The 23,869-nt window shown below is 41.9% G+C and overlaps 1 long non-coding RNA gene across 1 annotated transcript; it reads right to left on the reverse strand.

The window, feature by feature from the left end:
- Nucleotides 1-19,977: 19,977 nt before the first annotated feature.
- LOC117436870 (uncharacterized) lies at nt 19,978-21,220 on the reverse strand. Its single transcript, XR_004550199.1, has 2 exons — nt 21,049-21,220; nt 19,978-20,171 (listed from the first exon to the last, which is right to left on the reverse strand). It is a non-coding gene; the product is annotated as an uncharacterized lncRNA (long non-coding RNA).
- Between the last annotated feature and the right edge of the window lie 2,649 nt (nt 21,221-23,869).

The raw sequence follows: 23,869 nt of genomic DNA on the forward strand, positions 1-23,869 counted from the left end.
AGTGTCATAAGGACTATTCTGTTCTATGATCCTGGTGGTTTTTTTAGGCTGGGTGATGGAGCCCATCTTCCTGGCCTTGCCCACATAGGAGCTTCTGCTGACCTACCTACCCACAGAGGTGTGATTCCATACTCTAGCTATCCCGGCGTATCTCACCGTATGGATATACTTATTCCAATGTGAAAATGTTCACGCAGGGAGCAGTAAGTCTATGTCATACATATCCTTGAGGACAGAGGCTCTTTTAAGTGCTGAAAGCTTTAAGAAAGCAACAGTGGCAGCCAGTGAAGGGAAGTAAGAAAGAAAGATGCTATTACACTAAGGAAAATAGGACTCCTGTATTTGACCTTGCCTAAGGTAAGGAGTAACTAGTGTTATCTCCTCATCTTAAGACAACCATATATGTATGTCATCTTGGCTTTATTGCCTTTTGCCTCTCCAAATTATATTATTTGGATAGTGTTTGAGGGTTTTATCCATTTCCCTGGATTTCCAGCAGTCCAGCAGCCTGTTCAGAACAGCAGGCACTGCTGCAAGCAAGCTACAGAGGGCTTACACATCCCAGATGTGTTGAGCTCACTATGCATGTGTTACAGAGCACACACACATGCTACTTTTACTCAGGATTTCCCCAAAGTAAATATGGCTTTCTACCTTCTTTTGAACTCAGATGAACTTTGCTGATGCCCAGAGGCTGCAGCCACAGTTCAAACCAAGTTTTGTCGCTTATAGATGGAAAAAGCAGCAGCCCTGATTTTCTCCATCATGATGTGAGGAGGAAGCTTTGGTCAGCTGGAACCAGTGGCTAAATGGAAGTGCTCTGAGGTTGCTTTGCTTCTCCTTTCTCAGGAATTAGACCTTTCCTTGGACTGGTTAGCAATGGCCCAATTGCTTTACTTATCCATATCCAGCCTTCGACGATCAGAGCAGCAGACCTTTAAACTTAGCATTACTGCAAGAATGACTACTACCATCTTGCACTTTGGATCTGTATAATTAGGGGAAGAGAAAGGAAAGCAAAACAGTCTTCTGGCAGTTTCTCCTAGTCTATATTTTAAGTAGCAACTGTTTTTCCTAGAGTCTGGAATAGGATAAATCGTTAGAGAGGAGGGTTAGTTACAGAGCACAGGTGAGTGGCTAGGGTTGAATGATATGACAGTTTATTGCCTAGTTTTACAGCTTATCATGCTACAATTCCATATGTGTATTTTATAAAATACCATTATATTTATTGTTAGCTGTTGTACAGATAATGTACAACTTTTATACTATCATTATATCATCTACTACTTCTTTACTACGTTTGCTGCTCATTTATATAGCTCAACAAAGGCCTGCTGCAGTTCTTACAATAGCCAAACATAGTCTTGCTCCAAAGAGTTCACCATTTCTAACTACCAAGCAAGTTTTAATTACTTCCTATATCTCTGTTGTGCCTTCTTAGTCATTTTAGTCTGATTCTGTTGCTTCTTTGTGGGAGGGTTCCAGACAGTAAAACCCGAGCAGCTCAGGAAAGGCTGGGTATCATTTCTGTGAACAGCTTGAAGCGTTTCCACTGCTGCCTTTATATGGGGCTGATAAAAAGGGAAATCCATCCATGTAAAAACCTTCAGGTGAGAACTCATGAGGAGGAGTAGGACATCCCATTGTGCTTTTTAGCATATGCTTTACTGTGCTAAGAACATTACAAGTAAAATGCACCTGTCAGCAAGTAATATGTCAGCAAACCCACTTCAATCTGAGATCATTGTATGGTTACTTCACTTCGAGAGGGAATCAGCCTTTTCCCAACAGAGCCTCTCTGGGGAGAGAAATATTCCTGTCTGCATCAGTCCTTCAACATGACTGTAGAAACAGTCTCAGCATCGGTGTACTAGAGTTCAAGCATTACTCAGATTGCCTGATTTCAAAGGTAGTTCTGTCATTGTCCGTATCTGAAGTACCTTCTGTTGCCAATTGTTTGTCAAAGTGTGTTGTATCTTAATAGGAATAGTTTTGATATCCACTTGCAGTAAAGAACAGAGATGGCTGAACAGCCAGGAGAAAGCAGAAGTTCCTCTGTTCATGGAGGGTAGGCAATTTTGGTGTCTTATTATCAATCTGCACTGACATAACTTGAAAAACAACAGCTGGTTTACCAGCTAGAGTAATCCCCACGAAAAGATGTGATGACGAGAGCCTCCCTGTTCCCTCTTGAAGCTATTTCTTTTCTTTTCCAAGGAGTCACAGACAACTGAGATTGCTGGTGTTCTGGAAGAAAAAGATTTCTCTTCTGCCTCTTTCTTTTCTCTAGGAGAAAACATAAACCTATTCCTCTATATCTGTAACAACAGTGAGCATAAACCTTCCTAAAACATCCCAAGTTTCTTAGCTAAAGAAGATCAGGACATAGCTACAAAGCTTCATTGTAATTCAGGAGACTCTTCATTAAGAGGTTATTAGATATTAGTTGCATGTTTATACTGACAAATACATTATAAGCAAGTTTCTTTTATGTCTGGAGGTAAACCATTGGTGCATTTGCAGAGACCACTGACTCTTAGAGCTAATGCCTGTGTGGCCAGTACTACAGGGAACATTCTGGTACTGTGTTACACTAACGAGATGTCATTTGAGGGCATTTATGTCCAAGAACTGTCATTTTTAGTTGGGCAAGGGAGAGATGGACAACACAGTCCAAGAACTGTCATTTTTGGTTGGGCAAGGCAGAGATGGACAACACAGTGGCAGGTTGCAAAGCACCAAGGAGGTGGCAGTGAGCTGGAGGCTCAGTACCAAGTGAGGGGACCAGTCCAAGTGGCATAGGCTGGCAACATGTCAGGTAACTGCAGATTGATTTGCCTCTGAATCTGGGAGAACCTTTACAGGGAAAGGAATTTCGTTTAGAGAAAGCTGTTGGTAATCAGCAGAATTGGGTTTTAATGGGGTTCAGACAGAACAGAAAACAAATTTGAGTCTGACATACACAAGATGAAGGAGAAGCAGAAAGCACTGAGCAGCAATGTCTATTCTGAGCTGAGAGGCTCAGCAAATAGTGCTTAGACAGCCAGTCTCCATTAAGATCCTATCCATAATGCATGAGGTGTGGAAACCCAGGGGACTGTCCAACAGAAAGGGAAGAATCTTCCAAACTACCCTTCAGAAGTGATGGGTACGTTGTCCCAGAAGGGAATGTCGAGAGCACTTTGGGTAAGTAATGGTTCACCTCAGCAGTAGAGGTGATGGAGCACTAATGCACTACCAGCAAGCGCAGTCCCTTCCATTGCACTCATGCTCTGCTCTTCCAGGATCACTGTGGAGGAACAAAGCTTTTTTTATTTCATCAGGATTCCTGTTATTTTTACTCCATTTTGAGCAGGTTGTTGGAGGTAATCCCCACCTTCAATTTTCACTTTGTTTGGGAACACCAGAGTCTCCTTGATTACTTAGTTAAACCCTAAAACCTTTAAATGTTAATTCTTTCTTACTCTGCAGTGTGACTACAAAAAATCATAGGTGTTCATTTCAGTGATCCTGAGGTTCAGAAGAGTTCACATGAAGAGTTCTGATTCAACCCCCTGAAGCACTAGAACAGTGGCTCTCCAGCAAACATGGATTTGGACTTTTCTTGAGACACTGTGATTTGGTCCTCACAAATTTGTGTGTCTTTTCAGCTGAAGTTACGGGCCAGACCTCAGTCACTGCTGTCCTGTTTCCCATTTATGAAACCTACAGTATTATTGAGTGTTCCAGTTATGTTCTGTACCTACATCAGAAGAAATCCTTCAATTGAACATTTCTAACTTCAACATCAATGCAGCATAAAAAAAGCAGAATTACTACGTGAAATCTCTTCCTCACTAGAATGAGTTCTGCTGAATGAAGCTGCAACATGCAGTGGTTGATTAAATGAATAAATGAACCTGGCACTAAGGAGGGATTTCTCAGCTGTCCACATTTTACCTTCTCTGTGGACTTTATACTGTACAGTAGTATAGACCTGAGAGTGGCCTCCAGGGTCTTCACAAAGACCTTTCCTATCAAAGAGGAAGGAATCATCAGTTCATGCATGTCTGATTTATGTGCAGCAAACTACAGAATTCCAGCAAATATAAAGCCTATGTCCCAGACACCACAAAGTTTCCAACTGCTTTACACTTTGGCAGCCAACTGATCCCAGCTGGAACAGCAGGAATTGAAGCTGCAGCACCATAAACAGCTGTGACTCTATCACGTTCAAAATCAGTGAAGTATAATGCCAAATTCAGGCCTGAGAGTTGTCCATTCCCTCTTTCCCGGTAAGGCCTCCTGCACTTGCATGGGATCTAACTTGAAAAGTAAGATTGGTAGAGATCTTCATGGTCATGAACTCCTGGACTGAAACAAGGTGAAGATACCTGAATGTGCAGGTTACTAGTGGAGATTTAGAGTTCAGTAACCTGGGGAAGACTCCGCAAGCAATGTTGGTCCTTTCTCTGAAGCAAAAGCAGAAATACAGTTCTTTATCCAGATATTAAAGGGACCTGGTATTAGCCTTTGAGTGCATAAAAGGATGATTCAAAGAGGAAGGGAATCCATTTTTCTTCAATTCATGGTGGATGGAATAAGAAAATCCAGTCTACAGCTGGGCAGGGAAGCCTCAGGCAAGATTTGAGGAAGTTATAATGGTAGTAAAGTGCTGAAATAGATTCCTTGGGGAAGTTGAAGAATTTCAGGAGAATTTGTATAAGCACGAGTTGATATTGCTGCAGAGCAGGGAGGACTGGATGAAAGGGCTCCTTCAGGATGTGATTCAATGATTTTATACTAGGTTGTACCTTTGGGCTTGTGATGGGCTTGGCTTTTGTTCTGCCCCGTTTCTATCCATCTACTGTAGACAGAGTGGGAGAAGGCCAGGAAAGTTTGTTCTTGTGCATCTTTTTCTTCTTGTGCATCTGTTCATTTAGACACAGAGTTCTTGCTCCATAATGGGATCCAAAGCATGACTCCATGAGATTAAGATGACTGAAATGTAGGAAGGTCTGTTTCTAAACTACTCAGATTACGCATTTGGCCTGGTCCCATATTGGCACATGCTTCTGTACTGATCCTAGGGAGCCAAGGTAAATGCTGAGCAAGTCTTTCTCAACCTTTATGCCAACACAGGGGAGTCTGGCAGCAATCTCAAGTGAAGTACCATCCGTTCAAGTGTGTTAGCTTGCCAGGATGTGGCAGGTAGTTCAAGCTGCACTCTACACAGTGCTTGTCCAGTGAAGTTTATATCTAAAATAGTGGTAAACTTAGCTGTACTTCCTTTTGAGTTCAAGTTATTTCTTAATGTGTGATTGTTAGTGTCATAGACAGTCGGGTCTGAAGAATATATGACCTATGGGCTAATGTTCAGCCCCTAAAAGTGATAGACTCTTTCTACCTATTTACATACTTGTAGAGTCCCATGTGACCTTTTTGGCTTATCTTGGAGGTAGTTTAATAGTACTTTTGCTTCAGGGGGGCTTCATTTAGTGTATTGAAGGCAAAGCTTCTCAGTTTTGGTAGTTGTGGTTCTGTCTGCAGTGACTCTCTGAGATGAGCTGTGCACTTCTGCAGAGATCGTGTTACGGCTACCTCAAGAGAGTAGAAGGTCACCTTGTAGGAGCAGCCACTGCCGTCAGTGGGCACTGACCTGCTGGGTGATATTGGTATTAGGGACATTAGTAACATTCCTAAGCCATACTCTTGCTGCATGTGTGTGTCTCTTAAAAAGCCACTCAAACTAGGGTTTAACCACAGGAACCGTTTTCAGAACATTCCCATATGTATGTATGTATGTAATTCTGTGTGTATGTCCTTCATCTGTATGTATGTATCTGATCTGATGGGATCTGTTAAGGAGCTAAAAAATACAGTAATTTTAAAAGACTTCTTAAAATACTTCATTTCTGGTTTTCTGTCCCTGCAGCCCTCCAGCAGTGCTTCACGTGTGTGTGACAGGCCTGGATTTTGCTTTGTTCTGAATGCAATGCATTAGGTCTGTCTGTCATTACCATAACCTTTGTCTGTAGACATCTCTTATGGCCCTAAGGTTTTATAGCTCCTGGAAGCTTTTCTGTCATTACTGGTTGTGGTGGCTGGTGGTGTCCGCTCTTTCAATGTGACATTACAGTTTTCCCATCTCTGCATACTGCCATTTGCAAACAGACCACCTCAGAGCAACAACTGCGAGTTTTAAGTGATGCAGAAGGTGTTACTTGATCTTTTTGAGCTTTCTCTGTCTTTATCCACCAGGTTGTCTGTACATTTTGCCATAGATACTGAGAGAACATTGTAGCAGGTTTGTGTCCACATCTCTTGATCCAAAGTGTTGTATTTTGCTGTTGCTGATACTGATCCAACAAACTCCAAGGAAGGCTGTTGGCATCTTCCCAGTATTAGGAAGGCGTCAACAGAAGGTGACCTACAGTGAGATGGAAGGTCAGTGCTTCTTGCATCAGCATGTCAGTGGGTTCCCAGGCTCCTCTGCAAGCAGCCCTGGGGGAGCTGGTCTCGCTGTTGGAGATGTGATTCTATCTTGGAAAACAGCAGAAATAAAACCAGACTCTTCTAGAACAGATCCAGGGTGAGTACAGGATCCTGTGATCACTCCAGACAGGATTTTGCAGCAAACCCAGTGTTTAGCTTGTTTTGAAAGCAGAGAGATACTTGTCAGCAATTATTGCTGAGCTAGGGAGAATCCAGTTAAAATAGATAAACTTGTCAGTGCTGTCAGCTGCGATGATGGAAGAGCAGAAGGGCCAGTTGTAAGGTTGAAAAAGACCTTTGTATTTTAAATGCAGATGGTGAGATTGTTCTTGCATAATGCTACAAAATGGTCAAGACTATCCTTGGTTTTATATGCATAAATTCCACAATTATTAAGGAAAAAAAGAGCCATGAAGGATTGGCTGAGAGGGCTATGTTATTACCAGGAGTCATGTTTGCTGTTGGCAACACTTTGTTGTAGGCTGCATAACTGGATCTTTCAATTCGAGCTTGCCTTGCTCTTCAAGGGATTACTTGGTCTCCTCCTTCTACACACTGTTGGATTGCTTATCATCCATCTTTCATTCTTATCTCTTTACAGTTTTAACCGTTGCTGATTTTCTCCAAAGGATCTTCATAGCCTTGACTGATAATGATGTCACATGTACTCTTTTTCTTGTAAAAGTTGGATAGTTTAAGATTCTCACTATGACATGGAATTTGAGGCTGGCAATGAACACACTGAAGTGTTGACTTTTGGGCTGCCAGACTTGGGCTGTCTACATGGCTGGTTGGAAGCCCCGAAGAGTGACTTGGAAGGTCCAGGGAAACTAAAACATTCAAACTTGAGAATACATAAATGCAGTGTATCCAGAACTGGTTTAATGTGCTAGGAATTTCCTTTTTAAATACTATAATTTTTATATAAAAGTCATAGTAAACACATTTAATTTTTGTAGGACCTAAACAAAATAGTGCTTGTGCTCTGATGCCTGCGAGCCAGCAGAGGGAGTGAAAGTTAACCATGAAACCACCTTGGGCAATGCCGAGCAGAGACACCTTGGGCACAAAAAGCATTGCACATCTTATTCCTTTCAAGTCCCGTTAGGAAGGAAGACTAAATAATCAGTCTGCCAAACAGAAGAAGATGATGGTAGTAACAAAAAACATTTTAATTCCATGCTTCTAAGTGGGTATTAGCAACGATAACATTAACCAAAATTAAACCATAAAGAAGTACTCAAGAGTATCATGTTCATAGGCAGATATAGAACCTGATGAGACTTGTGATGTGCTCGCTCCATTACAGATGCAAGCGTGAGGGAAGTGAAAAATCTGTGTGTTGCCCTTGGCTTGTTCAGGCTGTTGTTGTGTTTATTTCTGTAATGTTACTCCTTCTCTCTCCCCCCTCCCCGCCGTAACTCGCGGGTTTCAAACACTGTTTTTTCTCAGTCACAGTGAAAGATGTTTAATGCGGCTTCATTAATATACATGAAATGCTGTTGCTGTTTTCTGCTGAGGAGGTAACTGTGGCTTTTCCATCTCAGGTCTCAGCTGTGTGTGTGACAGTGAGACAGAGGGAAAGGGGGAGTGGGAAAGACTTGTTTTGTGTACATATGTAGGTAGCTTAAAAAAGGATCTTTTTTGTTGCCGTAGAATATATATTATATATCAAGAAGACACTCCAAGCAAAGACTCATGTCAGGCAGGGTGTGAGGGGGAGCCTTTCTCCATTTTAAGCACTATCAGCCAGCTTTTAATCGATTTGGTGTGTGTCATATTCTGGCTTCTTCATCAGAAATTAATATTACAGAAAATCGAATGTCTTCTACAGACACGAAGCTGGAGTAGTGCCCAGTGGCTCTTTTTCCCCCTCTGCGTGACACAGATCACACTCGTATTAGAATGAGTGAGTGAGGTTCCTATGTATCAGTATATCAGTAATGATCATAAAGGAATACAAAAAATAACAGGACATGCACATTTATTATTAATGGATCATGAAAGTAATTGTATTTCATCAGCTGCTTGGCCTTGTCTAGACCATTTCTTATGTTAATAAATGGAAAGATTTTTTGCTATCAAACTATATCCTAGTGTTTTCCCTCCTTGGAAAAGGAAGATGAGTACACCAGCAGGTTCACTTTGAAATTACAGCAGTGTGGTAAGGACAAGCTATCTAATGAAAATAAAATGTCTTTGTCAGTGGCACAGAGGCAGGAACATTGGCTTTTTCTGAAAAAAAAAAAAAAAAGATTGTATTCTTTTTCATTTGCTCCAGTCAGATTCTGTGCAGTGATTTCCTACCTAAAATGCATTGTGGTCTGTGTACAAGTTCTAGTACAAGAAGAGTTTTACAAAGTAGGGGAAAATCATATCAGCAGCAACTCAAACAATGAAATATCTGGAGGTTTGAGTCATGAAGGCAAATCAAAAGAGGGTTTTTTTTTATGTGCAGCTTGGAAGAGAAATGTTAAGAGAGCAATGGGCTGATAATCAAAAATGTTTCAGACAGTCACAAATGCTGGGAGGTTGCAATATCCACCCCAGAACATGCAGCATAAATCCCAAAGGCAAAAACTCTGGGGAAAACCTATTAAAGATGATACAAAGGAGTGTAATTTCTCAAGGTAAAATGAGATGATAAAATTTGTTCTTGCCTCTGAGTCAGCGTAGAGAGAAGCACATTTCTGAGAAATATGATAGAAGTAATAGAAGCACAGTCACTGGCTAAGGCTGAATAACATTCTTAGAATACACTAATTGCTGCGCTGCTCAGGATTAGGGACCAGATAGTCTCTTCAGTCTCTAATTTTTGTCATTGTATGGATTTGTTCACTCTTTTAGTACATGGCAGGTAATTCTTGCAGTGCCTTTCAGTGAATGCTTTTAAATAGCTTTAATTAATACTCAGAATTCCCCTTTGTGCTCACCAAGTGCTCTGCTTCTTACACACAAACTGGTGGAGTGAGTTGAGGGAAAGCAGCCCTACATAGATGGGCCCTTCAAAGGTCTGTGCATTACTTGGAGTCACTGCTGCCAGAAGTGAAGTGTAAAAACACCGCACATAGGTTAGTAAGTCACTCAGTCTGAAGTGTAGACATGGCCTACCCACCAAGACCTATCACCATATCAGGAGGTACCCAGGGAATCAGCTTGCAAATGAGTCTGATAAAACCATGTTCAAGAATTTGACATACAGTGTGTGAAGAGAGTGAAATGAATTGGAAACTTGTGCTAAGCTAGAGGAGATATTTGTTCAGCGGTTGTTGACAGGGATGTTTTACCAGATGACACCTTATAAGCATGACTTGGTCTTCATTTTCTGTACTGCAGGTAAAACCCAGAGTGCTGTACTGAAGAGTGCTATGATTTGATACAGAAGTAGGGAATAGCAGAATCTGAATCCATGTTTGAAAAGAATCAAAGGCTCTTTTGTCTACTTTGACACCTGATCCTCTGCAGCAAAGATTTCCACTTCCAATGAATAAAACTGCCGCAGGCCTTGTTTCCTCCTCCAAATATCCAGGGAGTAAATCTCTCCAATTGTTCCAAACTGCACTGATATAGAATATCAGGAGGAATGTGCAGCAGAATGGATATAATGTGAAAAATCTACAAGGCTGAAAATAAAAACTAAACAAGCCTCAGATCTGCACCGGAATCCCATGGTGCAGCTGACCCAGAATTGTAATGCAAATATTGTAGTTCAATCAGGCTATTTTAAGACAGGAGAGGAATGAAGCTTCTCCTTTCCCCAGAAGGGATGTACATCATTGCCTCTTCTTTAATTTCCTTTTGATTAAAAAAATATTAGACTGTCTGAAGAGTATGTGCTATCTTTGCTGTGTGTGGAGGGGAAGGAAAGAATCAAAAGGAATGAGAAATACAGGTGAACTTGTCAATCCAGGTTCACTGGGAAAAGCTCAGAACATTTTGTCAGGTGCTTTTTATGTGATTCAGTTTGGCTGATTGGGAAATGCAATTTCTTTCCTTCTTGTAGTAAAAGTCTAAAATCTACCACTGAGGTTGTAGGTAAGGAGGGAACAAGGGGATACAAGTCAAGGTTCTGTGCAGTGCTTCCCTCAGTGGTTGTTCAAGGGTCATTTCTATACCCGTTAGTTCAATGGTTAGTGGGATAAAAGGCTTAGATAGCTGAAGTACACTGAAACTGATTTCACTGCCCTGTGTGGCACAGCCATCCAAAAGAACTGGTAGCAAAACCTTTGTTTTCAAACTTGTATTGATTTTTGAGTTTTATAAAATATGTGCAAAATGAAAGGAAGTCTTAGAAAGTTTCCAAGTGGTTTGCCATGTTTTTTTTGATTTAACTGATGGTGATGGCAGTTTTCCATGTGCTCTGTGTCTGCTTTTGAGCCAAACGGGTTGGCTTGTTGTGGTTGACATGGGGCTTTTTGAATGGCTTATGGCTAAGCCTGACCAGTCCCAAGAGATGCAGCAGAAACTGTTCTTGCTGCTTTTCACATCTTGGTTGGGAAATGTCAGCTGCAAGAAGCATCCTTGAAATAACTCTTCACTATATGATGGGGAGAGTGGCTTTTCCTGACATTGTCATGGAGACACCAAGGGACAGAATAATAATTTAACCATAAGGTGCTAAATGATAGCTTTCCTATTGGGAAGTATCAAAGAAGGCCGAGCAAAGAGAAGTGCTGACACAGAGAGCTATAGGCTTTATCAGGAATATCCTTAAGCAACAGAACATTGAATTAGTTGGAGCTCTTGAATTCCTATTTTTGTACCTAAGTTTACTGTCCCACAGCTAATTTGCATTGTGTAGTTGTAGAACGGCAATGGGAAGGAGTACAGTCCTGATAAAGTAGTTTTACATGAAGATTTGCATGTGGTAGTGGAAAATCAGATTCTGCACTGTGTGAATATACAGATATACACAGGTAAAGTGATGCATAAAGCTTTTTTAATTGCTGAGTTGAGAGAACTTTATGTTCTGTTTCAGTTTCTTCTCTTTAGTATGTAATATGTAACAGTTTCTATGACTTTGTGTGTTGATCTGTCACTCCCACACTTCCCTGCTAAAGCTTTGCACATGAAACTTGAAAATGTGGGATTTTAAACTCTTCATGGGTTTCAGAAACGGATCTCCCCTCCCAAAGTTCATTCCGTGTGATACAAGCTATGGAGCTTTCCATGGATTTTAATGCTTTTAGTATTAATTTGGAGGATGGAGGAAATTCTTTATGCAGTTCTGTGTCTTGATGAAGGCAACAACATCTTTGTGTCATGAAGTCCAGGTATGCCCAGCTCCTGCAGTGCCAAGTGCCACAGCACTGTAGGGCTAAACATTTGCCATGAATTTACGTGACAACATCCTGAGTGAGACAGTGCTGATAGTTCCAAAGCAATGGCCATAAAGCTATGCCTGTATTCTTCCCAGTGTGTATTTTGGCTTTGTAAAGACAGTTCCTTTCTTTGGTTTCCATTGTGTTTTAAGGTTGGTGTTTTGGTTTTGGGTTTTTTTATTTTAGCTTCTTCCTCTCTTTTGCAATGCATTAGTTACTATAGTAACTATGCTGTGAATGGTATAGAAAGAGGCTAGTGCACCCTGGCAGGGAAGTATAAAGCCACTTTATGTAATAGTTTGAAATGTATATCATAGTTTTGAAAATACAGCAGTTTTGTGGTGGTTTCCATGACCACGTATGTGCTATAAGTATATATATATAGCACTCTTAGGTCAGCACTGGTGATTACCCTCTGCTGCCAACATCTGAAGGGTGGCCACAGCCCTGCCTGAAATTCCACTCCACAGACAAAGCAGCCTGAAATACACATCCAAGCACTTCCCCACCACCCATTTCCACCTTTTAAATATGTTTAGTTGTTATGGAAAAGTAATCTGTACCTGTAGGCATCATGCTAGAGTGTAGTTAATGTAACTTCCACTTACTAAATAGGTGGTTGGAGAGGGGTTGTGTCTGGACTAGCCACTATTCACAGTTGATTGCAATACTTTGCATTACTCTATTACATCCCACTAGCATAAAAGCCATAGTGTTTGTGTGGTGATCCTGTTATCTCTGCTCTGAGTCAGGATTTTCTCAGGTGAATGCCAAACAGTGCAGGAGGCAAAGGTAGAGTAGAAAGTCTTCCCAAAGCCAGTTCTGACCTGCAGCTTCAGCATCACTTCAGCAGATGCTGAAGTACAAGGTATTTGTTGATAATGATGTATTACACACATAGAACTGCTGCCTCTTCTGGTCCTAAGAGACTTCATTTTTTTTATTTAGAGAGCATATTTAAGCACAGCCTGGTGTAAATTCATACTTTAGTAATTGTGTTCTACCTATCCCTAGAGTTTTGAGTGCAAGCATTACCACTCATTACTTCCTGTCCTAAACACAGTGCTGCCAGCTCTCAGGATTTTATTGAGTCTCAGGATAGTTGTATATTCCAAAAGTTCCAGCTCCTGAAGTAATGCAAAGATGTGAAATCTATTTCATTACATCAAGGGCACACTCCTAGTTTTCTCAGCTGTGAGAAAAAGCTTGAAGTAGCAACTCAGTGCACTGCAAAGGCTGGGAATAAAAAGTCACCCTAAAAAGTATTCTTTTTAATACAGCCTCTAATTCAAGCAAGTATCTTTGCAAGTTTCTGACTGGTAAATTTGGGGTGTTTGGGCTTGACAATAAGATGTTGTTCGGGTTTCTTTGCCACCATGCTCTACTTGGGAGCTTGAATACATCTCTCACTGGTAGAACGTCTTTTGCATTACCTCATTAACGAATGAAGCCTAAACTAAAAACCCATTTAAAGATGTTTTGAGATCCTTGGATGGAAGCTGTGAAAAACACGTCTGTACTCTTAAATATGCATTAACATATAAAACATATTAGGAATTCAGTTCTTCAAATCTTATTCACATGACCTGAAAGCCTGCTGACATCTCTCTCTTGACTGGGAAGGCAGATTCTTGATGAGCTGGCTAATTCCTTAAACTCTACAAACCACTTAATAGATGCCTGATTCCTGGGGTGCAGGGAGGAAAAGGTGATAGTTACAGGAGGACAATGGGTTGGGGCTGCCAAGGTGGAGAGAAGGAGAAAACAGCATGTGTTTGCATGCAGGTATGTGTGTGCACAGGGCTGCTGGCATACTGCTTTTGGAGGGCACTTTGCTGGTCAGGAATCAAACAGCAAGCAGGTTATTTCACAACTACCTGCTCTCTGCATCTGTTCTCAGCTCTTCCCTTTGGAATGCCTGTGCCTGACCACTGACATAACCTTTGGCTGACAGTCTGATCTCACCTACATTGGCAATGTCCTGCATTTCCTCCTACAGCAGATGCATGTTTGTATTTTTGGCTTGCAAAGTGACTCGTTTAAAGTATTCTCCACTGTGTGGTAGTAGGATGTTTATTTCACTAACATGAACTGTTGGTTTCCTGTAACTTGGAGAAGGAGGAAGGAGAAAACTGCAGTGTTTCTGTACAAACCCCTGGCTGTGGAGCCCAGTAACCTCTCCAAAGCACTGTCATATTGCAGCCAAGTTAGAGAAGGACTTGGAAGCTTGCTCGAAGCAAGCCCAGGAGGAACTTGCATTGTTCACATTACTGATGGTATTCTCTGCTCTCTGGACAAGAGCCAACAGGAAATTCCTGGGACAAATCTTTCCACTTTTTTGTTTAATATTTAGGAGGGGGGAAGAAAAAGGCAGGCGAGTGAGACCAAGGCATAGAGGACAAAGAAGCCAATATTAACCTCCCATCACAGATCTGTAAAGTTTTGAGCCTCCTCTGTGGTTTCCTTGGAAGGATTTATGACCTCATGGACGTTGTTTCTGTGACATCAGATGGTGTTGCCATGGGAACCATTTTATTGTCAAAACCAAGAGAGTTGTGAGGAGCTCCTCAGCAGCACAGGACACACAGTGCCGAGGAGACAGTGACTATTTTTATCTACATGATAAATCTGGTTTATTAGGCCCATGATTTTTCAGCTCTGTCCTGCTGGAAGCAAGAATCAATCTGGCAAAAACAACACCAGTTGCACCTGTTAACCAGGGCCTGGATCTGTCCCTGCATGCAAAACCTTGGGAATTTCCTTTCTTCTCTCTCCCCTCCAAATGACTGATAGTTTCCAAATGCTTTAACATATGAGAGTTAAAAACAATCTGCTTGTATGAGCTTTACAGGAGTGAAAGCTTGATAAGTAACAGGAAGTTTGTATTGCCATCGGTTTGGTTATTTTAAATTGACAATGTACAATACTGGATGCAGGTCATGCAGGACGAAATATTGAGGATTCATATTTTGTTTCTATAATAGCTTCAAAAGCAAAGTGCAAAAGAGATTTGGTAGTTTGTGTTATTCAATATGGAGCTCTCTAGCTTGTACTGAGGTAGAAGGGTGAGATCTGCTGTCCTCGGCTGGAATTATGTATACCCACCAATGCACTCATATGTAAAAGGATCAAAATGTTGGGATTGAGCAGGTTAAATTGTAGGAGAAGGTACAAACATTAGCTGAAAATAATGTGGGATAAACCTAAAAACTTAACATGCAGCAAATCTGTGAGTTTAATGCTTTTTTCAAAGCAAATGTGTATGTTGTATATGTGCATGTTGGTAGCATGTACTGATAACTGCAGTGGTCAGATCTGCATGTCTATCTAGACACAGGCTTTCTCACACAGGAACAGGGGAGCAGCCTGGTTTTCCTTAAAGGAAAGATCAACCTGGGCTCCTGAAGAAAGCTATGAGAGGAGAGTTTAAAAATTCCTTTCACATATGCATCCTGCTCGAGTTCAGACTCTGCAGCTGCTGAATTTAGTGCCCCAGAACTGTTGCTGCGTTCCAAAAGACAAGTGATCTCATTGCCATATATTTGCTGGAGTAAGAGGAATACACACAAGGGGATAGGTAGGTTAAATGCCATGTGGTTAACCCCAACATTTCTGGTTTAAGTGATTCCCTGTGTTTGGGGGTGTAGGAGCATTGTGCAGTGTTTTGCTGATCTCTTCTTTTGTAACAGGGTAACATGGGGAGGGAGTGATAGGAACTGTAATTGCAACCAATTTATATCTGTCCTCTGTCCAATTCACCTCTACAAATGTATTGCTGTAGACCTGAGCAGCTTAGAAGTGGATCTGATGGAATATCAAGGATGCAGGATCCCAGCATGGGAAGGAGAGGGAAAGTGCTGCTTAAACATTGACACATTGCCAGATGTAGTGCTTTTTAACATTGGTGTAGGCTTGTTCACACTTGTCAAATCATACTGTGCTTGCTAATGTTGCATTTTCATCAAATATATTAGCTGGCTCTCTAGTCCCACTCCTCAGCAATCCTTTCCGTGTCTCCTTTCTTACCTTCATTCCACTGTCCTTTGTTTTCCCTTTTCACCCTTATCTTATGGTTATTTTCTTTCTTTCTTTCTGCCTGTCTCCCCCTCAGCTGAAAACAAACCAGTCTGACCCAATCCTCATTTTTTTAGAACACGTAGGTTAAGCAGATGCCTGCCTGGAGGAATTTATAGTCTCATCCTGATGTACAACATGCAGGGCATATATAGGCTCATATATGAGAGTGGGAGTAGTTGGTTGTTAATAGCAATTGAAGGATACATGAAAGAAACATGGTGGGGGTTTTCTTAGGGAAAAAAAGGTATAGCAGTGGGTGTCTGCCCTGGGGAGAAGGATGCTTTTTTTGGTGTACCAGTGGGTAGTGTCAATGCAGAAATTGAGTTCAGACCTGAGGAGCATTTTGTGTGGAATACCGGGATGCACCAGAAATAACAGATTACAGGAGGCGGGAGTTTCTTATAGGTGAAAAAGAGGCTCTTAAATTAGTTGTAGAAAATAGATGACGTTTATGAAGGGATTTAAAACAAGATTCCATAAAACAGCACGACATCCCCAGTTGCTTTTCATTTTACACTGCAAAACAAAGTATTCGAATTTCTTTGCCCCCTCAGCTCTTCTTCCCCATTTCCCTGTGTGAAGTGGAAGGATAAAAAGAGAGCATTGAGCTCAGAGTGTCTGATTTGATTGGACAGGAGAAATACTGAGGAGATCTTTGCTGAGGGCAGGTCTGTAGGCAGCAAACAAAGGCAAGTAGAAAGGAGTTGTCCTAAGAGGATCTCATCCCATTGCATGCAAGGGAGGACGGCTGACGAATACAGACAGCTAAGCAAGGCCAGTGGTAAACCAGACCATTACCCTTCCAGTGGTTCAAGAGCTGCTGCTGGAGGGAGAATGATGAGCAGTACAGAATCCTGAAGGACTTCTAAGACAGCCTGGAGTATTTATGTTATGCTCTAGTTGAGAGTGGATGCTCTTAGTGGCAGGTATCAGTTTATAATATTTTGGGGGTTTTATTTTATTAATCTGTTTTCTTTGTATTCTTATGGTGGAAAATGCTAGTGTTCTGAAGCTTCTCTTCACATAGACAGCCTTTTACCAGCCTCACAAGGGTTGTTTGCCAAGGAAGGATTTCAGCTTGTGGGTCCCCAGTGATGTCTTGTGCAATACAAGTAAGTGCATTGGTCCCTGAATGGCAGTCGAGTTGTTGAGGAGGCAAAGCCAGTGGAGACTCAGTCCAGGTTGTACCAGCTTTTTCATACACCTGGCACCTTTGCTGAGTGAGTCATAGACAGGGTTTGGTCTTTGGTCCCTTCCTCTAGAATCCCTATAGGTCAGTTCTTCATATTGCCATGGGGCATTTCTGCATCATATTCAGGGACTAAAGGAACTGACTTTGTTAGGGTTCATGTGGGCACTGCTGCACTGGAAGCTCATGGAAAATTGTGATCAGGTCAGTCTCACTGTAGAAGCAGAGAAAGCTCCTTGATCCACCAGTATTAATGGAAGAAATACGAAATTGCTCTACCTTTATGTCTTGTCATGCTTAAAATGGGTTATCACTGGTTTTGCACCAGCTTAGTGTTCATCATCCACTTTTGATGTTATATAGATTCCTAAATCTGATAGGGTACAGTCTAGACTGTAATGTTCTGCAGTCCTTGTATTATACACGTAGCAAGGGAACGTAACAAATATTTTTATAAGGAGCTGTTTTTTTTCCTGTTGTTGAGGGAAGGGATATGGTGTATTCATGAAAGGGACGTGATTTGTTCAGACATAGGCTTACCACAAGCCATCCATCTTTCCATTGTATTTAAGCTGAGGCTTTTCTGTGTTTGGGGAAAGATTTATGTGGGACTTAAGTAAATTAGGGATGGCTACATGGTTGAAGATGCAGAGCTGCTGGTATTCATTGTAGTGGCTCTAGGTATTAGTATGAACCCTGACCAGAACAGCACTTGCCTGAGACCCTGCATCAGTGATTTCACTTCATCTGAAAGAGGCTTTACCTGAATCAGTGCTTTGATTTGGAGCAATGGTGCAGTTTTGAAGTGAGCTCCTAATCATCTTTACTCTCCATGCACTGGGGTTGGCTTTAGAATGCATTAACTAGTTTTCCTTTGGAGACACTTGAACACAGACCCTGCTTTAGGAGCACCACAACCCCCAGCTGGAATATAAAAATCCAATACGATGGTTGGTCTCATGGGTATTCCTCGACTAAATACATGCGAGGAACGCTTAGTCCATCATACCAGCCTAGATATAGTGCAGAGGAGAACCACAGAACTGCATTTAGTGTACACCTTGATCTACTAATATGCTCCTATTATACAAATTTACTTGCAGAATATAGGCAGAAATGACTGTGGTTTAAATGTCAGAATTAAATGTAAAATAAGAAAGAGGAGAAACAAGAATTACTCCCATACCAATATGTCTGTTCATCCCAATAGTTAATGCTGTGACCTGCCCCTCAGCTTCGCATTATCAGATCCAGCAAGTTCTGTTCTTCTTTCCCTACCAGATCCCCACAATGAAGTCAACCCTTCTGTCCCCCATACAGAAATATGACTGTCAACTGCAGATTTGTGAAAATTCACTTCTCAGAGGAGGACTAAAGCTAAAACTTGATATCAAGAAGGGAGAAAAGCAAATGGTGTGCTATGGGAAGTCATTAGTACGTCCTATGTGGCTATGTATTGCTTTGCAGATCGATCTCCCTGTTGTTCCAAGGACAAGGCTACCTGAGACAGCTTCAGGGAACTTCAATTTCCTCCCTTCCCTGCAAAAGTTAGTCTTAAGAAGCAGGAAACTGGAGGTAAATGTTCCTGCTTTTCATCTGTGAGGTGGGGCAGAAGTGGCTGCATGCCATTGGCTTTGCCCCTGTTCTAAAAAGAGAAAGATTTTACAACTTTCATCTTAAAATGCAAGATCAGCCAGGGTGATTCAAGCACTCAGTGCCCTGTGGCTGTCTGTAACCTCCTCTGTCTTCGTGACTACCACCAACGTGATTGTCTGGTCCTTTTGAGAGGGGAAGCTTGGATTTGTTTCTTTTTAATCATGAATGTGTATCTCTTGGACCCTATATTGGAATTTTTGGTTAAAGAGAAGAGAACCACTATGGATGCGGGGGCAGGAATGAAAGATGAAGGCCTGGTGCAGCCCTAAGGTGTGGAGAGAGGTGGCACACAAAGGACGGGGGGCTGAAGCAGTAGTGAAGGCAGGAATCCTGTTGGAGGACAGAGGGGTTCTCCCATATGTAGTAGTTCATACAAGGTGAGGAAACGAAAGAATCCTTACAGAAAAGCAGCACTGACATTGTTTTAAATTCAGCTTTTTGTTGACATTAGTCCTGTGAAATTTCATGGTGAACCTCCTAATACTGTTGTTTCTTGCCTTGGTTTTGGGAGAATGTTATAAACCTTACTTCTTATGGCATTTTCCTTGATACTGCATGGGTATTTAACCACCCGATTACTAATGTTAGTTGGTGGTATTTTAACTATTATGTTACCTTTGTCTTACAGCTGGCAATGTCATTAAAATATTGACTAAGCTTCAATGATTCTAAGCTGCTAGTTGGAACTCGGTGTGGATAGAAATAGAAAGATAGAGTTTTATGTACCCTGTCTGCATGCAGGAGGGATTTCTGGAAAGTGCTGAGCACTTTAGCTTAAAAGAGAAGGAAAAACCTAGAACATCATTGTAGTTTCATTCCTTTTTACTGATTTGTAAGCCAGCCTTGAGAGGAAGAACTACAACTTAATTTTCTTATATGATTATGGACTGCTCAAAGTGTCATAAATCAGATTCCACAAACAAATTAGATTGTCCTAGCTTCCTTTTCCTTGCTGGATAGCCTTTAGGATTCAGTTTTCCAGACTTCTCTGCACATTTCAGAAGCCATCTTCTAATGGACAGGGAACATTGCACTGGAAGTTTTTGATTTCAGGAGCTGGTTCTTTGTAAGAAATAGAAAACATTGCAAAACCAACAGGAAAAATCGTGTAGTCTGATGTATTCTGTACAGGTTTAAATAGGAGTTTGCTCTGTTTGCTCCATCTGAAATTCTTCACCATAATCTGGCTCTTACACATTCAATATAATAGTAGCAGGATAACGTAGGTATAGGGAGGAAAACACAAGGACAGGACAGTGGAAATCTTCCCTTAGATTTAATTTGGGTAAAATTAGTTCTGACATTTTCTTCCCTATCTTCTTGCTTCTCTTCTCCTGTGGAAGGGGAATGAACGCTCAGATTTCCAGGTCAGGGTACAGGAACATGAATCAGACCAGAAGTCTGTGGGCCGCTTGCCAGTGCCTGCTTACTCCTCACTTCTGTCGGCCACTCTGTAATGTAGATGAGCAGTAAATACTCTGAAATACGGAGAGGAAAATGACTGGTCTTTCTCACTGTGCAGAGGGGTTCAGAAAGAAAGCAAGTGATAGACCCCCCCCCCCCCCCAACACTGTGCTTTAGAGATTCAGGTTTGACTTTTCAATGGCTTTAAGCTGACAGAGGAGAGACTGAGATGAGCTCTTAGGCAGAAGCTGTTCCCTGTGAGGGTGCTGAGGCGCTGGCACAGGGTGCCCAGAGAAGCTGTGGCTGCCCCATCCCTGGCAGTGTTCAAGGCCAGGTTGGACACAGGGGCTTGGAGCAGCTGCTCCAGTGGAAGGGGTCCCTGCCTGTGGCAGGGGTTGGAACTGGATGAGCTTTAAGGTCCCTTCCAACACAAACCAGACTGAGATTCTATGATTCTGTGATGGTTTCCAGCCAGCAGAATTCCTTGAAGCTATTTATTTACTTCAGAGGAAGAGGAAGACTCCTCCTGAAACTGCTGCCAAATTTTCTTATAGACACTGCCCTGTGATTTCAAGTTCTGGGTGAGTGTGTGGGATGTCCCTCTGTGAGAGAAAAGCAGTGTACATGTAGCTTTTGTACTGAGTGATGTGAAAGTTGCTCTGGCAACTACACATGGCTTCTTGAATGCCAAGGTAAATAATAGCAAAGGACATGCATACACTATTATTCTCATAATTTCCTGCTGTCCTCAGGCAGTAATAACTTGCACACCCTCTTTTCCAAGTGTTTCTAATTTATTTCTCATGAGCAGAATTATCTCATAAGTAAAACTCCTCCCCTTTGCAACCAGTTCTGCCTCTGCTTTTACAAGTGCCACAAATGAGGTGGCCAGTCAAAAGGAAAGATTATGGTTATCGTACTTACTGCTCACTAGTGAAGCAGAGCGGCTGCTGCACACTTAAGCTCCTCACGTTGTCCTGCTTGTTCGTCTGGAGCTCTGGAATTCTCCCTTTTCAAGTATTAATTCTGCATGCAATGATGCCTGCGACTCTGCAAACATATTTCATTCCTTATAAACCCAGATGATGGTTCTCATACAGCTTCTGCTTCATATCTGAATCTTAGACTGTGATATCCTTGTTATTCCAGTCCCACGTCTGTCATGTGCAGCTTGAGCTTGATTTGCAACATGCCTTTTATATCAGCTACTCCGCTCCTCTTGAGAAAGAGCAACAGAGGGAGGAAGTAGCCAATTTTATGGGTTTTTTTTAACATTAAGGCAGCAACATGGTTATATGCCTTCAATTTTCCTGCATTGAGGAGTATCTTTATTTTTTCCAATAATTTTTCCCCTTTATTACCGTCTAGATTGACTTCTGAATTTGGTTTGGAGAGTGCAGCAAATGGTGTGCGATGATGACTACAAGGTAATTGAATATGCAGCAGAGAGCACGCCTCAGAATCAGATCCTGAAGATTGGTTAAGCAAATAAAATTACTCCAGAATACCATAAAGCAACGTCAATGAATGCTTAGCTTAAAGCTGCAGTTGGAAAAGGATGTTGCTGGGCTGGACTGTAAATCCCACCTTGAGATTCCACTCCTGCCTTAATACCCTTTAGCTTGGAAGTCAGCAGCGATTTCCAAGCCCATGAATGAGAGAATCAATCCAAGGTGACTCTTACTCCTCAGAGTATGTATTTTAGGTCTTTCGTTTTACTTTTGGGGGCCTCAAAGAAGAAACTAAACAGAGAATGTGTTTTATATTCTGGTTTTGTATAGGCTGCAGTGGAAGAGCACTGATTGTCCATGTGAGAGCACCATGTGTATGTCTCCTTTGCTACTTTGCAGCAGTCCTTGACACAAAAAGGTTATTGTGCTTTCAGGCCCAAGTTCTTAGCAACTAGAAAGGTACAGTCCCAGGAGTAAAGACACTGAAAATCTGTACCCGTGCTACAAGTTGTTATAAAGATTAAGTTCTTGCTACAAATTTGGAGCTATTGTTGTTTATTTCTCCTTTATAGTCATGTAGTTTAGCCTGTGAACTGGTAAAGGGAACCAGAAAGCAGGATTAGTCTGGTTTATTTTAACACATTTTTGCTTTCTAATCCCATGCACCAATACAGGAGTATGGTAACTGGATTGCAAACCACATCTGAGATGTTACTTTTCTCAGGAGTCAATGGAGTAAGCAGGTTTTGTATTGGAAAGTAATCAAAATATAAGTTTTTTTTCCATTTCTATGCTGTATGTTGTGTACTCTGCCTCATTCTCCCTCCTTCAGCTTCCTCCAGGGAGAGACACAGCACTGGCTGGTTCTGCCTTCTCTTATAACCCAAATAGCTCTGTGCTTTCTGGAGGTGACCAACAGAAACGGTTGGTGGTGGCAGGGCAGTGTGAGAAGCAGGGAGGGTGAGGAAGGGCTGGTGAGCAGCAGGGGCGTCACAGTGCGGGCAGGAAAGCTCTTGGCTTCCTGCAGTGCTGCCTGCCCAGTGAGTGATATTGCAGAAGAGTGGTGGAAATGGTGGCACAGCAAATGGAACAAATCTGGGAGGGTCACTTCCACTGCCTGCAACTTAGAAAGAAATTTCTACATGTTTTATAAACCCCCTTTTTCCTAATTCTGTTTCATAGGCTTTTATTGGACTTTTGTTTCTTTCTTCCTTTCTTCCCCATATCCTTCTTTTTGTGACCAAGTTTTTATCCTGCTTTTCTGAGTGGCCATTTCCAAGAAGCTCATTTCCAAGGATTTAATTTTGAGCTAAGACAGTTGCTCCTGTGCTAAATAAAGCAGTAATTAATTATTAAACCCGTACCTTTAGTGGCTGCACGTTCTCCCTCAGAGCTGTTAAACTCTAAGACATGTTTTGCTTTTTAATTATTCATTCTTTTTATTTATTTTGTGAATGTAGAGTCAGTGCTTTGTGGGAACTGGGCAGAAGGATGGCCTGGCTGCTGCTGGCTGACCCAGGACCAGCGTCCAGCTCTGATACACTGAGGGGCTGAGCTCATACCTACAGGTGTCATGTATGTCTGCCTCAATGCCACTGTAGAAAGAGCTGTAACGTTATACCTGGGCCTACAAGGATGTTGGAGAGGGGCTCATCATCAGGGATTGTGGTGACAGGACAAGGAGTGATGGGTTTAAACTGAAACAGGGGAAGTTCAGGTTAGATGTAAGAAGTTCTTTACCCTGAGGATGATGAGGTGCTGGCACAGGGCACCCAGAGAAGTGGTAAATGCTCCAGCTCTGGCAGTGTTCAAGGTCAGGCTGGACAGAGCCTTGGGTAACATGGCCTAGGATGAGGCATCCAGGGGCTTGGAACTGGGTGATCTTAAGGTCTTTTCCAACCCAAACCATTCTATGCTTCTCTGATGGGCTTTAGCACCTTGTCCTACAGGAGTGACAAGAACACAGCCCATCAGCCAGTTCACAGATCGAAGCTGTGGTGTGCCAGAACAGCTGCAGGCACAGGACAAGTGAACCATGTATGCTGAGATGAGGAGCTCTGTGTTCTCCTCCTCTTTCTCCATTGATAACCCATGAATTGGAACAGTTCAAACCCCAGATTTTTGTATGAGCTGAGCCACTGTAGCTTTGTCCTGAGAAAAACTGGTTCTTTATGACAAGAAAAATGGCAAATTTATTTGCTTAAGGTTTAAAAGATATTTATGAGCTTTGGTAAGGAGGAAACTTTGTCTTTGAACAGCGCCTTATGCACTAGATGCTTTGTGAACCACTTCAG

The sequence above is a fragment of the Melopsittacus undulatus genome, chromosome 12 (genome assembly GCF_012275295.1).
Source record: "Melopsittacus undulatus isolate bMelUnd1 chromosome 12, bMelUnd1.mat.Z, whole genome shotgun sequence".
NCBI classification, from domain to species: domain Eukaryota; kingdom Metazoa; phylum Chordata; class Aves; order Psittaciformes; family Psittaculidae; genus Melopsittacus; species Melopsittacus undulatus.